General features: G+C 42.8%; 1 protein-coding gene across 1 annotated transcript in view; it reads right to left on the reverse strand.

Annotated features, from left to right (window-relative positions):
- Window positions 1-16,649, reverse strand: part of LOC110496093 (metabotropic glutamate receptor 3) — a 918,426-nt gene that overhangs the window by 62,854 nt on the left and 838,923 nt on the right. The window lies entirely within an intron of this gene.

A 16,649-nucleotide genomic window follows, 5' to 3' on the forward strand; every position in this document is an offset into this window, starting at 1 on the left:
AGTGCATTAAGGAGTGTACTTCGAAGTGTGCCTAGACAAGGTAGCTACTACAACCATTCTATTTGGTCAATATGGCTACTGGCAGTACAGTGAAGTAAACAGGTAGACTCATAAGAACTGTGAGGTAACATTAGCTGTGGTCAAGCTACTGGCCATCATAGTCAGATAAACAAGAGAGTTAGTTAGAACAAGAAGTTGTTGTCACACACATAATTCTGCATTGCGGTCTATGAAAGTGCTCTGTCATATGGTCAGTACGTGTGTGTGTGTGTGTTTATAGCTCCTAACAGGGGGCAGGTCTCTAATTATCATGGTTACAGAGGCATGGCCAACAGATTGCTGGACACACACTCCAACGGACAGCTACTGACCTGAAGAGTGTACGTCTGCTCTCTCTCTCTCTCTCTCTCTCTCTCTCTCTCTCTCTCTCTCTCTCTCACACACACACACTCTCTCTCTCTGTCTCTCTGTCTCTCTGTCTCTGTATCTGTATCTGTCTCTGTCTCACTCACTCACTCACTCACTCACTCACTCACACACGTTAGTTCTGCCCTAATTTATGTGCTCTCTGACACCTGGAGTTGGAAGACAGAGGTCAATGCCAAAAGACTAGTCAGCCCTTCGCCTTGCTGAGTGGTCAAAATGTTTCTCTCTGGTATAGTATCCAGAGACTGACTATTGAATATGATAGAGTAATACTATAGTATCCATGTCTGGTATCTATCTGAAAGTTGTTCACTGAGGATAACTCTGATGCTATCTACAGTATATTGATGTATGATCTCTGTGTTTACTTGTATCTGTATAGAGTGTTATGGTCCTCTCAGGAATTCTGTCTTATTTACATGGGTCTCATCCCTCACACAAGCCTGTAAATGCTGAGATACCCTGTGTAGATTGGGCCTTGGTCATCAGGTTACACTGTCAACTTTGTATGTTTTGATTGGTGAATGGGGGTTGGTTTGGGGTTTAAAGGTTACACCCTCAGATGTTCTAAATGGAATTAAGTTCCTTTGTTCTCCCTCTTATCCTGTATCCAGTCCATGGAGGAAGGTTGCATGATTAATTCTAATTGCCTAGAAGGCATCTCTTTGTTCATGCTTTGTCTTCTAAGTTAACCTTAGGATCTATATGCCTAGACGTATGCTTTGTAATGGTTGTTAATTCTTGTAACTTAAGCTTTATGTGTCACGCCTGCTCCCGCTCCCCCTCCCTGGCGTTCGAGGGCACCAGGCTGTCCATCATTACGCACACCTGTCACCATCGTTACTCGCAGCAGCGCATCTTCGGACTCACCTGGACTCCATTACTTTGTTGTTTGCCCCTTCTATATCTGTCTGTTCCTCAGTTTGTTCCCTGTGTCAGCATTAATGTTTTTTTGTTTCTCCTGCCCAGATGCTGTCCCTGTCCTGTTTCATGTCTGCTTATTAATGAAATGTTCACTCCCTGTACTTGCTTCTCGTCTCTAAGAATCTGTCCTTACATTATGCCTTGTATGTGAATCCATTCATTGTACAATTTCATTATATATCTTCCTTTGATATATAGCATTCTCAGACCAATTCTTGCCAGTCTATGTCAACTCATTGCCTAATGCTTTCATGTATATTTTAAATGATCTTTATGGAGTCAGATAAACATTCTTAGTACGAGTCATGTGAGGTATTTAAAATATCATATATACTGTATATAAGCATGTCAAATATTACTGCCCACCACACACATACACACACACACACACACACACACACACACACACACACACACACACACACACACACACACACACACACACACACACACTCACACAGATAGAGAGAGAGAGAACATAACAGACACACACGCAGAACAGAACTGTAACAGTCTGTGCCTCTCCTCCTGTCATGCCCTGATCTGTTTCACCTGTCTTTGTGCTTGTCTCCACCCCCTCCAGGTGTCGCCCATCTTCCCCATTAACACCTGTGTACTTATACCTCTGTTTTCTGTTTGTCTGTTGCCAGTTCATCTTGTTTGTCAAGCTTACCAGCATTTGTCCTGTCAGTTCCTGTCTTTTCCCAGCTTCTCTTTTTCTCAACCTTCTGGTTTTTGACCCTGCCTGTCCTGACCCTGTACCCGGCCGCCTGGCCACTCTGCCCGTCCCTGACCCTGAGCCTGCCTGCCGTCCTGTACCTTTGCTCCTACTCTGGATTATCGACCCCTGCCTGCCTTGACCTGTCGTTTGCCTGAACCTGTGGTTACAATAAACATTGTGGCTTCACACAGTCTGCACTTGGGTCTTACCTTGATTCCTGATACCTCCAAACCTTCTCAACAAATCCATTATTCATTAGTAATTGACCGCAGAAGCCTTGGTCATGAAACATTAACATGCTGCTGGTATATTATTGGTTAATGATATGAAGCAATCGGCTGAGCGGACATTCTGACAATAAGACAGCAATAGTGGAATGAGCGGAGAGATATGCTAAAATCAACACAATGCTGAACCAGGGCCATGACACACACACATCAACAAGACCTCACAGTTTTACCAATTTGACTTCAGATTCTGACATTTCTCCAAAATTCTAATTTAAAGTTGCTCCAGAAGTACACTTTTGAAGTGTTTTTGACACCCTGGGTTGCTCCTTCTACTTAGCATCATTCCATTTCTCAAAGTCTAATTTTGAAGTTAAAGGTTCACGTTTTGGATAGGGTTAAAACAGTAAGTTTAGGCATTAATTTCTGTATGGTTAAATGAAGGGTTAAAGTTTGGGATAGGATTTAAATAAAACAATTAAAAACAAGTACCACTGGGATTGAACATGTGACCTTTGGATCCGGAGTCCTGGGATGAAATAAAAAATGTATGGGAGTCATGGGATTACACCCCTGTCCACAACGCACTAGCAAAACCCAAGTTTACTTGAAGGTAATAGAGCTCGCTGTTGAGGCCGGTTTTGAAGACATTCCCTGACGTCCTAAGGACATGGACAGACATCAAATTTCGAAGTCAATCTTGAGCGATCTGGCTGCACAAATGCACACACAAACACATGGACATAAAATGTATTTCCATTCAAAGTCCTATTTCCCCTGACCTTAACCCTTACACTAACTCTAACCTTAACACCTAACCCTAATTCCTAATCATAAACCTAACCCCTAACCCTAATTCTAACTCTAAACCTAATTGTAACCCTAACACATAACCTAACACCAAAGCCTAAAATAGCCTTTTTTCCTCATGAGGACCTGAAAAATGTCCCCATGAGGGAGAATTTTTCTTTATTTACTGTCCTCGTGGGGACTTTTTCTTTTTTTAAGGTCCCCACAAGGATAGAACAACCAACCAACCCACACTGACTCACACACACACTTTTCCACGACTAAACCTCTGAGTTTCATCAGTTCTGACAGTGAACATCTCTCTCTATAACCCCTCATCTTTTCCTATTCTCCCACCGATGAGCTCTCTCTCTCTCTTTCCCTCTACTTCTCTTTCTTTATTTTTCTCTCTCCCTCTATGTCTCTCTCTTCCATTATTTCTCTATCTTTCTCTCTCCTTTCCCCTCTAACTCTCTGCCTCTATTTCTCTCCTTCTATTTGGCTTCTCTCTTTCCCTATCTTAGGCCTGGACCAATATGGACACATCACACACACACTCATCTTCACCCTGGAATTACTCTCATTATCCTCATTATCTGACTGTGTGTGCGTGCATGAATCAGTGTGTGTGTGTGAGAGAGACGGAAACAGAGGGAGAGAGAGGAGGGGTAACTGATCTCTGTGGATGGAGATAGAGGGAGTGTGTTTGTCTTTTTTAGGCCATGCCGCAGGAAATGTATACAAAAGAGAAAGGTAACCAAGAGGAATGGGAATGTCTTCCTTTTAGTCCATTTGACATTTTTTCATTCTCTCTTTCTTTCCTGTGTAGGCGATGGACATGTATCTCCTCACATCTCCGCCATCTGTCTGTGAAAGTGACATTATCAGACAGGTGTGCATGTGTGCGTGTGTGTCTGTGTGTGTGTGCATGAAAGACAGAGACTGCATTATCAGAGGTTGCTGTGGTATTCTGTTTTATCTGGGGAATGAGTTCTCTCAGCGTTCCTCCTGCACCAGATTAAACCACCTTTTCAGACACCCTAACTCCTCTACAGTGCCTTGCAAAAGTATTCATCCCCCTTCTCGTTTTTACTATTTTGTTGCATTACAACCTGTAAATTTATTATATTTTTATTTGCATTTCATGAAATGGACATACACAAAATAGTCCAAATTGGTGAAGTGAAATGAAAGAAATTACTTGTATATTACTTATATACTACTTATTACTTATAACCCCCCCCCCCCCCCCCCCCCCAGAAAAGTGGTTTGTGCATCTATTCACCGCCTTTGCTATGAAGCTCCTAAATAAGATCTGGTGCAACCAATTACCTTCAGAAGTCACATAATTAGTTAAATAAAGTCCACCTGTGTGCAATCTAAGTGTCACATAATCTCAGTATGTATACACCTGTTCTGAAAGAACCCAGAGTCTGCAACACCACTATGCACGGGGCACCACCAAGCAAACTGCACCATAATCAATTATAAAAAAAATTGAAAGAATATGGCACCACAACAAACATGCCAAGAGAGGGCCGCCCACCAAAACTCATGAACCAGGCAAGGAGGGCATTAATCAGAGAGGCAACAAAGAGACCAAAGATAACCCTGAGGGAGCTGCAAAGCTCCACAGCGGAGATTGGAGTACCTGTACATAGGACCACTTTAAGCCGTACACTCCACAGTGTTGGGCTTTATGGAAGAGTGGCCAGAAAAAGCCATTACTAAAAGAAAAAAATAAGCAAACACGTTTGGTGTTCACCAAAAGGCATGTGGGAGACTCCCCAAACATATGGAAGAAGGTATTCTGGTCAGATGAGAATAAAATGTAGCTTTTTGATCATCAAGGAAAATGTGATGTCAGGCGCAAATCCAACACCTCTCATCACCCCGAGAAAACCATCCCCACAGTGAAGCGTGGTGGTTGCAGCATCATACTGTGGGGATGTTTTTCATCGGCAGGGACTGGGAAACTGGTCAGAATTTAAGGAATGATGGATGGCATTAAATACAGAGAAATTCTTGAGGGAAACCTGTTTCAGTCTTCCAGAGATCTGAGACTGGAACGGAGGTTCACCTTCCAGCAGGACAATGACCCTAAGCATACTGCTAAAGCAACACTCTGGTGGTTTAAGGGGAAACATTTAAATGTCTTGGAATGGCCTAGTCAAAGCCCAGACCTTAATCCAATTGAGAATATGTGGTATGACTTAAAGATTGCTGTACACCAGCAGAACCCATCCAACTTGAAGGAACTGGAGCAGTTACGCCTTGAAGAATGGGCAAAAATCCCAGTGGCTAGATGTGTCAAGCTTATAGAGACATACCCCAAGATACTTGAAACTGTAATTTCTGCAAAAGTTGGCTCTACAAAGTATTGCCTTTTGGGGGGGTGAATAGTTATGCATGCTCAAGTTGTCTGTTTTTTCTTATGTCTTGTTTGTTTCATCATAAAAAATGTTTTGCATCTTCAAAGTGGTAGGCATGTTGTTTAAATCAAGTGATACACCCCCCCCCCCCCCCCCCCCCCCAAATATCCATTTTAATTCCTTAAAAGGCAACAAAATAGGAAAAATGCCAAGGGGGTGAATACTTTCGCAAGCCACACACACATACACACGGATGCATGCACCCACCAACGCACACACACAACACAACACACACACTAATGCCTTGATTACACCAATAGTGTCATTGTGCAAAATCGTACACAGCATCATCTGAATATGTGTGCAAACATTTACCTTCTGCTACCATTGTCAAGCCGTCTACACATCAAGCCGTCTACACATACAGTTTGAAGCATACATTTGATAAATCCAACATATGCACCACACATAACGCACTGCAACTGCCTCTGCAACGTAATGCTGCAAGGCAAACGTGGTGTTCAATTGGAAATTAATGTACTTCTCGTGTACCAAAATGCATTGACGCTGTTGTTGTGATCGATGCGCAACACACTTGATTGTGTTAGTCCGCTGAGCTGAAGTCTTGTGATGTGCACACCTGGGAGCTAGCCCTTCAACAGCACCCCCTCCCCTGACAGCTCAGCAGCACTTTTCACCTCCACATTCAGCACCATGGACAGCTATTAACCCACCTGAACAAGCTCACACTGACCATAACACATACCGTATCTTCCGTAACACAACCAATATAATATTCTGAATAGACATGAGGGCATCTTGAATAACATGCGTCGAATGGGTCAGATCAGCTTGGCAATAAATAACTCCAGCCAGACCCCCTCTCACCCGGAGGGGGTGGGGGGGAGCTGGTGGGGGGTTGACTGTTCACACCCTGTTGTAAATTTAACTTCACTAGGGTAGGGGGCAGCATTCTGAATTTTGGATGAAAAGCATGCCCAAATTAAACTGTCTGCTACTCAGTCCCAGAATATAGGATATGCATATAATTAGTAGGTTTGGATAGAAAACACGCTAAAGTTTCCAAAACTGTTAAAATAATGTCTGTGAGTATAACAGAACTGATATGGCAGGCGAAAACCTGCGGAAAATCCATTATTTTGAAAGGCTGTTTTTCCATTGAAAGCCTATGCACCATACAAAGACTTTAGGACTCAGTTCACGAGCTCTGTGGCTTCCTCTACATGTGACCAGTCTTTAGGCATTGTTTCAGGCTTTTACTCTGAAAAATTAGGGAGATACAGCACTTTCAATCAGTGACCAGTGGAAATTTCCATTCATCAGCCATGCACCCTGATCGTGAACGCGCCTTTCTTGTTTCTCCTTTCCTTGTTTTTCCTTTCTTTTTGTCCGGTTGAAATATTATTGATTATTTATAACAAAAACAACCGGAGGTTTGATTTTAATCATCGTTTGGCATGTTTCTACTAACTTTTATTGTACTTTTTAAAAAGTTAGTGCACGCGCCTTCTGCATTCGGATTACTGGACAGAACGCACAAACAAAAAGGAGGTTTTGCTCATAAAGAGGGACATTATCGAACAAACAAAAATGTATTGTCTAACATGGAGACCTGCGAGTGCCGCCAGATGAAGATCATCAAAGGTATGTGATTCATTGTAATGCTATTTATGACTTTTGTGACACTCCTTGGCTGGAAAATGGCTGTATGCGTTTCTGTGGCTAGCTAATATAATCGCAAAGTGTGCTTTCGCCGTAAAGCATTTTTGAAATCTGACACAGCGGTTGCATTAAGGAGAAGTTTATCTATATTTCCATGACACTTGTATAGTTTATCAATGTTTATGATGAGTATTTCTGTAATTTGATGTGGCTCTCTGCACTTTCACCGGATGTTTGTTTGAGACAATGCATTTCTGGCCACGACGTGCCAATGTAAACTCAGATTTTTGGATATAAATATGAACTTTACCGAACAAAACATACATGTATTGTGCAACATGAACTCCTATGAGTGTCATCTGATGAAGATCATCAAAGGTTAGTGATTAATTTGATTATATTTCTGCTTTTTGTGAATCCTCTCTTTGGCTGGAAAAATGGCTGTGTTATTCTTCCGCACACTCCACTGGCTTCCAGTTGAAGCTACAAGACCATGGTACTTGCCTACGGAGCAGCAAGAGGAACTGCCCTCCCTACCTTCAGGCTATACTCAAACCCTACACCCCAACCCAAGCACTCCGTTCTGTCACCTCTGGTCTCTTGGCCCTCCCACCCCCGCTCAGCCCAGTCCAAGCTCCTCTCTGTCCTGGCACACCAATGGTGGAACCAGAGTTCCCCTGAAGCTGGGTTAGCAGAGTCCCTGCCCATATTCCAAAAACATCTGAAACCCTACAGATTCAAAGAGTATCTCAAATAAGTGGTCCCCAAGTGGTGCAGCGGTCTAAGGCACTGCAACTCAGTGCTAGAGGCATTACTACAGGCCCTGGTTCAATCCAGGGCTCTATCACAACTGGCCCAGCGTCGTCCGGGTTAGGGTAGAGTTTGGCCGGGGTAGGCTGCCATTGTAAAGAATAATTTGTTCTTAAAACTGACTTGCCTAGTTAAATAAAGGTTACATAACCCCCTCCTCACCCCACCTTTTGTGAACTTGCACTTTTCCCACTTGGTAGCTCTGACTTTTCTGATAGCTCTTTTATTGAGAAAAATGTCCTTACTCGCTATGGCTAAGAATGTATGACAAAAAGACATTGACAAAAATGTAAATGTAATTTATGCATGTACTATGTGTGTGTGTGTGTGTGTGTGTGTGTGTGTGTGTGTGTGTCAGAAGCTGATGACACTCAGGGAGAAATTTATTTGTGTGGTTTTTTTTATGAATTTTACCCCTTTTTCTCCCCAATTTCGTGGTATCCAATTGTTTTAGTCGCTACTATCTTGTCTCAGCTCTACAACTCTCGTAGGGGCTCGGGAGAGACGAAGGTGGAAAGTCATGCGTCCTGCGATACACAACCCAACCAAGCCGCACTGCTTCTTAACACAGCGCGCATCCAACCCGGAAGCCAGCTGCACCAATGTGTCGGAGGAAACACCGTGCACCTGGCCACCTTGGTTAGCGCGCACTGCGCCCGGCACGTCACAGGAGTCGCTGGAATTTTAGCAGGTCATTATCTCAGGCCTTAATAATTAATTTAACGATTTGATAAAAATTATGTTTCATTCATGAGGTGATCCATCCTAGACCTTTATCTTTTTCAACTCAGCACAGTCACTATACAACTTTTCTCTCTGTCTGGCTTATTGTTAATAACCTGCTTTATTTATTTAACTAATTACTATTTATTTGCCCAGGCAAATGGAATTGAAAAGACAAATTACAGAGGACAACCCAAAATGGGCTTGTTGGTTGGTTGTCTGTTGAGTTTGAAGTTTGTTCAACCCATAGCAACTCTCCATCTGCTTTTCCCTATGTGTGTGCTTTTATGAGTCTTTGTGTGGAACAGACACCCCTCATCAACAGACCCTCAGAGCAGCACACAGAGACAAATCACACACCATATGCTACAACACACACACATCTCAGATGCATACACAGCGGTCGTGTCCCACAGCTATCATTTCATCAGGACGTCTTTCTTCCACTTTGCTAATTATCTCGGTGGCTAATTACTAACCTCTTGGCCACGCTAGTCCTGCTCCTCTCTTCTCTTCTGCTCTCCTCTCTCGCAGAGAAACAGCTTGGAGGATAAAATGGAGAATTCAGAAAACCTTGAGTTTGACCTGACATGAGAACAGTCCGATTCTCTAACTCTGTAACTAAATTAGACTGCTGGCAGTATTTCCAGTCACTTTAAAGTCTCATTATACACATAGCTCTGAGAGGGGCTCTGCTCGTGTCTGTGTGTGTTGGGGTATTGTGGGTGGCAGTTGATTAGAATAACTTTCTAGGTGATGGCTGGCAAAGGCACAGTAATTTCTACTATTAGAGCTAACTTGGCTTTGGACTGGGCCTGGGAAACTACCTTTTTCTCACCATTTCGACAAATGTTTCTTTCTGAAATCCTTCCTTTTAAGGGGACAAATGTTTTCTCCCCCTCCCACTCCTCCACTCCTTAATCAGCAGAAATCAGACATAGACATACAGTGTATGAGGCCATTGTGAGGATGGGACTGGAGGAGAGGAACACTGTACATTAGGAAGTGGATGGTGTCAAATGTTTTACTTTTAAACTCGGACAAAACAGAGATGCTAGTTCTAGGTTCCAAGAAATAAAGAGATCTTCTGTTGAATCTGACAATTATTCTTGATGGTTGTACAGTCGTCTCAAATAAAACTGTGAAGGACCTCGGCGTTACTCTAAACCCTGATATCTCTTTTGATGAACATATTAAGACTGTTTCAAGTACAGCTTTTTTCCGTCTACGTAACATTGCAAAAAGGTTTGACTACTGCAATGCTCTACTCTACTCAAAATGTTATCATATTACTCCAGTGCTAGCCTCTCTACACTGGCTTCCTGTTAAGGCAAGGGCTGATTTCAAGGTTTTACTGCTAACCTACAAAGCATTACAAGGGCTTGCTCCTACCTATCTTTCCAAATTGGTCCAGCAGTATATACCTACACGTACGCTACGGTCACAAGACCAGGCCTCCTTACTGTCCATAGAATTTCTAAGCAAACAGCTGGGGGCAGGGCTTTCTCCAAAAGAGCTCAATTTTATGGAATGGTCTGCCTATCAATGTGAGAGACGCAGAACTTGTTCTCGACCTTTGAGTCTTTATTGAAGACTCATCTCTTCAGTAGGTCATATGATTGAGTGTAGTCTGGCCCAGGAGTGTGAAGGTGAAAGGAACGTCACTTGAGTGGGTTGAGTCACTGACGTGATCGTCCTGTTCGGGTTGGCATCCCCCCTGGGTTTGTGCCGTGGGGGTGATCATCGTGGTCTATACTCGGCCTTGCCTCAGGATGGTAAGTTGGTGGTTGAAGATATCCCTCTAGAGGTGTGGGGGCTGTGCTTTGGCAAAGTGGGTATTTTTGGAAGGGGCCACAGTCTCGCCCGACCCCTCCTGTCTCAGCCTCCAGTAATTATTTATCCTGTCTTATCTGGTGTCCTGTGTGAATTTAAGTATGCTCTCTCTCTCTCTCGCGCGCTCTCTCTCTCTCTCTCTCTCTCTCTCTCTCTCTCTCTCTCTCTCTCTCTCTCTCTCTCTCTCTCTGTCCATCTCTACTCTATATCTGTGTCTCACTTGGTCTCTGCTGTGGCTCTGCCCTTGCAGAGGAGGAGGCAGAGAGGCCTGTCTTTAGAAGATCCACCATTGGATCATACCAACTACCAGCACCCTGTTGAAGACTACTACGGGAAAACCTATTATTAAAACGACTTTTTATATTTAAAAAAAACATTTTTATTTATTTCTGATGGTTGAACATACCTTATGTTATCTGTGTTATCTGTAAGTACATATATTCAATGAAAGGTCATCTATATGTGTAGATAAATCAGGTGTATGGTGGGAGGCATAGAATATAATTACTGAGGGAGGAATGACACACACAGCTATCCCTTAGGACATAGTATCTCTCTGTCCTCTTTGCGAAACTGCCACCAAGGCACATCTTTCTGCAGGAGAAGCACATTTCTGTGACTTACTGGAGAGTGCAGGTATGATCACTCCTCTCTCTCCATTCGAATAACTCTATTACCTCCGACCTTGGACACCTTAAAGTCAACTTGCCACTTTGCAAAGTCTACCACAACCATCCAAAACCAACTACCAATCAGAGCCATACTCTTGTGACTCTGCTATGTTTTCTATTTTCCCTTCCAAGTCAAGGTACAGCTGCACGCGCACACACAAACCATGATCCTCCCAAACCACAGTTCTGGTTATGATCCATATTTAGCCTTCGTGTGACTGACTGTGAGAGATGATGTATTACTGATCTCATCTTGATTCAGTTATAAAAAAAACACTGATGTGTGAATGTTTAAGCATTCTCTTTGTGACATACTTTTTTCATTTCCTCTATGTATGTGTGTGTCCTGGGGGTATGATAAGATATCATTAATCTCTGTCTCAGCACGTGGCTGCCTATTTCTTCCATCAGGTTAACTACCACTTAATACCAGTATGACAGTTGATTCAATCAATATGAAAATATTATCATGATTCATCTTAACACTGTCACAGGTATACTTTTAAAAGGGTTAATAAGGAGCTTATAGAAAATATAACTCATTGTTTCTTTTAGTGGGGTATTTTCTTTCCTCCAAACATTGAGGAGGATTTATTTTGTTTATAGTGATACATATAGGGGGAAAAGTAAGAGCAGATTGAACCTGCAACACTGTGTCTATGTGACACTCACACTTCAACATGTGACATAAAGGCCATTAATCCATTTTCCCCTAATTAGTCTTCTATTTTCTTCTCAGTGAGACAGCCCTTTGGCCGATCTCTCACACCCTGCTGCTTCTATTCTAAACACACTATGAAAACACCACCAGCCACTTACACAGTTTCTCTCACACACAGGTCATTGAGCGCTCTAGGCTGTGTGTGTGTGTGTGTGTGTGTGTGTGTGTGTGTGTGTGTGTGTGTGTGTGTGTGTGCGTGCGTGCGTGTGTGCATGCGCGCATGCGCGCACGCGCGTGTGTGCTTGATGCCTAAGGCACAGCTTCTCTCCTCTAGCAGACAGAAAGCGTAACCAAACATATAGCGTATTATAATGACTTCACTCCATAATCTGGCCTCTGACTCTGGCAGTTGGAGGAAAACTTGGGGACAGTTTATTTTTAAAGAGATGAAGTATAAGCAGGGTTGTAGTGGTAAACACAGGTGGGTAAACTCTGAACACCAGAGGAGAGGACAGGCGGTTAGTAACATAAACGCTAACACTGAGAACGGAGTGATGTAAGGCCGCTGTCCACTCTGTCCAGGTGCTGAAGTTTTTCATTTCAATGATGTTGAATCACTGAACTACAATATTACAGCTTTGTTTGGTTGTTTAGTGGCCATCGGATTGTTGCATTTGTGACAATCAAGACTACACATACAGTGAGGGAAAAAGGTATTTGATCCCCTGCTGATTTTGTATTTTTGCCCACTGACAAAGAAATTATCAGTCTATAATTTTAATGGTAGGTTTATTTGAACAGTGAGAGACAGAATAACAACAAAAAATCCAGAAAAACGCATGTCAAAAATGTTAGAAATTGATTTGCATTTTAATGAGGGAAATAAGTATTTGACCCCTCTGCAAAACATGAGTTAGTACTTGGTGGCAAAACCCTTGTTGGCAATCACAGAGGTCAGACGTTTCTTGTAGTTGGCCACTAGGTTTGCACACATCTCAGGAGGGATTTTGTCCCACTCCTCTTTGCAGATCTTCTCCAAGTCATTAAGGTTTCGAGGCTGACGTTTGGCAACTCGAACCTTCAGCTCCCTCCACAGATTTGCTATGGGATTTTTGACGTGTGTTTTTCTGGATTTGTGTCCTGGACACCATATGTGAATTGATTGCCCCCCATCTATCTTCAGAGTTTGTACTGTTAGGTTACCTAAACTGGGATATGCTTAACACCCCGGCCATCCTACAATATCAACTAGATGACCTCAATCTCACACAAAGTATCAAGGAACCTACCAAGTTCAACCCTAAATCCGTAAACATGGGCACCCTCATAGATATCATCCTGACCAACTTGCCCTTTTAATATACCTCTGCTGTCTTCAACCAGGATCTCAGCGATTACTGCCTCATTGCCTGCATCCACTGTCAAACGCTTCCTAAAGCACTTCAGTGAGCAGGCCTTTCTAATCGACCTGGACCGGGTATCGTGGAAGGATATTGACCTCATCCCATCAGTCGAGGATGCCTGGTTGCTCTTTAAACGTGCTTTCCTCACCATTTTAAATAAGCATGCCCCATTCCAAAAAAATTAGAACTAAGAACAGATATAGCCCTTGGTTCACCCCAGACATGACTGCCCTTGACCACCACAAAAACTTCCTGTGGCATTCTGCATTAGCATCGAATAGCCCCCATGATATGCAACTTTTCAGGGAATGTTCAGGAACCAATATTCACAGTCAGTTAGGAAAGATAAGGCTAGCTTTTTCAAACAGAAATTAGCATCCTGTAGCACTAATTCCAAAAAGGTTTGGGACACTGTAAAGTCAATGGAGAATAAGAGCACCTCCTTCCAGCTGCCCAGGCTAGGAAACACTGTCACCATCGATACATCTACGATAAGCATTTTTCTACGGCGGGCTATGCTTTCCACTTGGCTTTCCCCTACCCCAGCCAAAAGCTCTGCACCCCTTCAATGCCATACAACACTCCCTCCGTTGCCTCCAACTGCTTTTAAATGCTAGTAAAACTAAATTCTCCTCAACGGATTGTCGCCCACACCCGCCCGCACGACTAGCATCACTATTCTGGACGGTTCTGACTTAGAATATATGGACAACTACAAATACCTAGGTGTCTGGTTAGATTGTAAATTCTCCTTCCAGACTCACATTAAGCATCTCCAATCCTAAATTAAATGTAGAATCGGCTTCCTACTTTGCAACAAAGCCTCATTCACTCATGCTGCCAAACATACCCTCGTAAAACTGACTATCCTACCGATCCTGGACTTTGGCGATGTAATTTACAAAATAGCCTCCAACACTCTACTCAGCAAACTGGATGTAGTCTATCACAATGCCATCCGTTTTGTCACCAAAGCACCATATACTACCCACCACTGCGACCTGTATGCTCTCGTTGGTTGGCCCTTGCTACATAGTCGTCGCCTAACCCACTGGCTCCAGGTCATCTATAAGTCTTTGCTAGGTAAAGCTCCGCCTTATCTCAGCTCACTGGTCACCATAGCAGCACCCACCCGTAGCATGCGCTCCAGCAGGTATATTTCACTGGTCACCCCCAAAGCCAATTCCTCTTTGGCCTCCTTTCCTTCCAGTTTTCTGCTGCCAATGACTGGAACGAATTACAAAAATCACTGAAGCTGGAGACTCATATCTCCCTCACTAACTTTAAGCATCAGCTGTCAGAGCAGCTTACAGATCATTGCACCTGTACACAGCCCATCTGTAAATAGCACACCCAACTACCTCATCCCCATATTATTATTTATCTTTTTGCTTTTTTGCACCCCAGTATCTCTACTTGCACATAATCTGCACATCTATCACTCCAGTGTTAATGCTAAATTGTAATTATTTCAACTCTATGGCCTATTTATTGCCTTACGTCCCTAATCTTCTACATTTGCACACACAGTGCATAGATTTTTATATTGTGTTATTGACTGTAAATTTATTTATGTGTAATTCTGTGTTTTTGTTTTTGTCGCACTGCTTTGCTTTATCTTGGCCAGGTAAATGAGATCTTGTTCTCAACTGGCTACCTGGTTAAATAAAGGTTAAATAAAAAATAAATATACATAAAATGTCTCTTTCTGTTCTGGTAAGATGTGTACAGATATTAATCTGACATGCACTCTGAACTTGATTGTTTGATTGTGATCTATGCCATTATGGCAGGCTGTCTGAAGTCCTCTTCTCCCTGATTTTACGAAACAAAAACTCTAAATCATGTTTTCTTCCTCATCAGCCTCTGGCAGTGTGATTCATATCAGAAGGGTTTCAGCCAGTTGATGATGCTATGTGGAACAGCATCCATTAATCATGATGTATCTGGCAGGCTAGTGACAGTCACACTGATCACCACACATCATTATCATAATCACATACCAACGCATGCACACACGGACTTACACACAAAGATATACACGCATGCAAACACTCAAACTCACACACTTACGCGCATGCAAGCACATAACAGTAATTGTATTCATTAGCTATTGGCCACATTTTCATCACACAAAAGAGCACATCTAGTATCTCTGCAAAAGTACTACTCCACTACTTCTCTCTGACTGATCAATGTTCTTCTTCTGTTAGCCATATGAGACATTGGTTAGTTCATCTGTACATGATGAACACACCAAACAACAGACAGACGTTAGACAACAGACAGTAAGCCATAAGCTGTGTGTGTTAAGTCTCCCCTCTAGCTAATCTCTAATAGACAGACTGACAGACCGATGTGTTACTGTTGATGTGTTACTGTGTTTTCAGAGCACAGTGAAAGAAGCATGTAAAAACTGTTGCGTTGTGTTACAGCCTTAAGGAACTCTGTCACGGCTTAAAGCGGGAGTGTAGTGTGTGTGTGTGTGTGTGTGTGTGTGTGTGTGTGTGTGTGTGTGTGTGTGTGTGTGTGTGTGTGTGTGTGTGTGTGTGTGTGTATGTGTGTGTTGTTTGGGTTGCGCTGATAGCAGGCCCTCTACAGCTTCATGGCCTGAGGCGTCAAAATGCTTGCTGGCTAGAGTACATATGACCCATTAATATTTACACACACACACAACATCAACATGAAGTCAACGCAAGCAACACACTACATAGAGTAACGTACAACATACAGCATGTCATTCCTGGCTATATAACAAGATTCTAGTTCTATTTATCTTTAGATCTTGCTGTTTTCTGTCTCTCTTTCTCCCTCAATCCTTATTTCCTCTGGGTGTACTGTGTTGCAGATGAATGCTAAATATTGTTTTTTCTAAAGGAAAACCACTTCCTTGCTTTGTGTATGGAGGCTGTGTGTATTCATATTTGTGTGCATGCGTGTGTGCATGCGTGTGTGCGTGTGTGTGTGCGTGTGTGTGTGTGTCATGCTAAAAGAGGTAGGGTTTCTGAAGTGTACCCTGGTGATTTGCGTTTTCTCCCAGTCCTTTGGGGCAGAAAGAAAGGAGGGTGAATGTCATGTCTGCAAGGCATCGTGGGTATATGAGTTCTGTCTGAGTGAAGGCTGGCTGCATTGTGGTGGTTGTGTGTATGGCTGATACACTGTGTGGATATCTGTGCATATAGAACATCACTCCCCCCTGGTCTACAAGTACAAAAATAGATTTTGTGATTTCAGTTAATCCTTTTGTCTGCAGGGGTGTTACAGTATATGATACATTAAATGGCCTTCAGATATCCCTCTCATCCATTATAACCATTATTATGTAAACAGCTCTCTATTCTTCTCAGGTCTGACACCTACTCTTAACACCCCCAACCCCCCAAAACACATACACACGCACAAGCAC

The sequence above is a fragment of the Oncorhynchus mykiss genome, chromosome 2, assembly GCF_057628025.1.
Source record: "Oncorhynchus mykiss isolate SJ-2025 chromosome 2, ASM5762802v1, whole genome shotgun sequence".
NCBI lineage: Eukaryota > Metazoa > Chordata > Actinopteri > Salmoniformes > Salmonidae > Oncorhynchus > Oncorhynchus mykiss.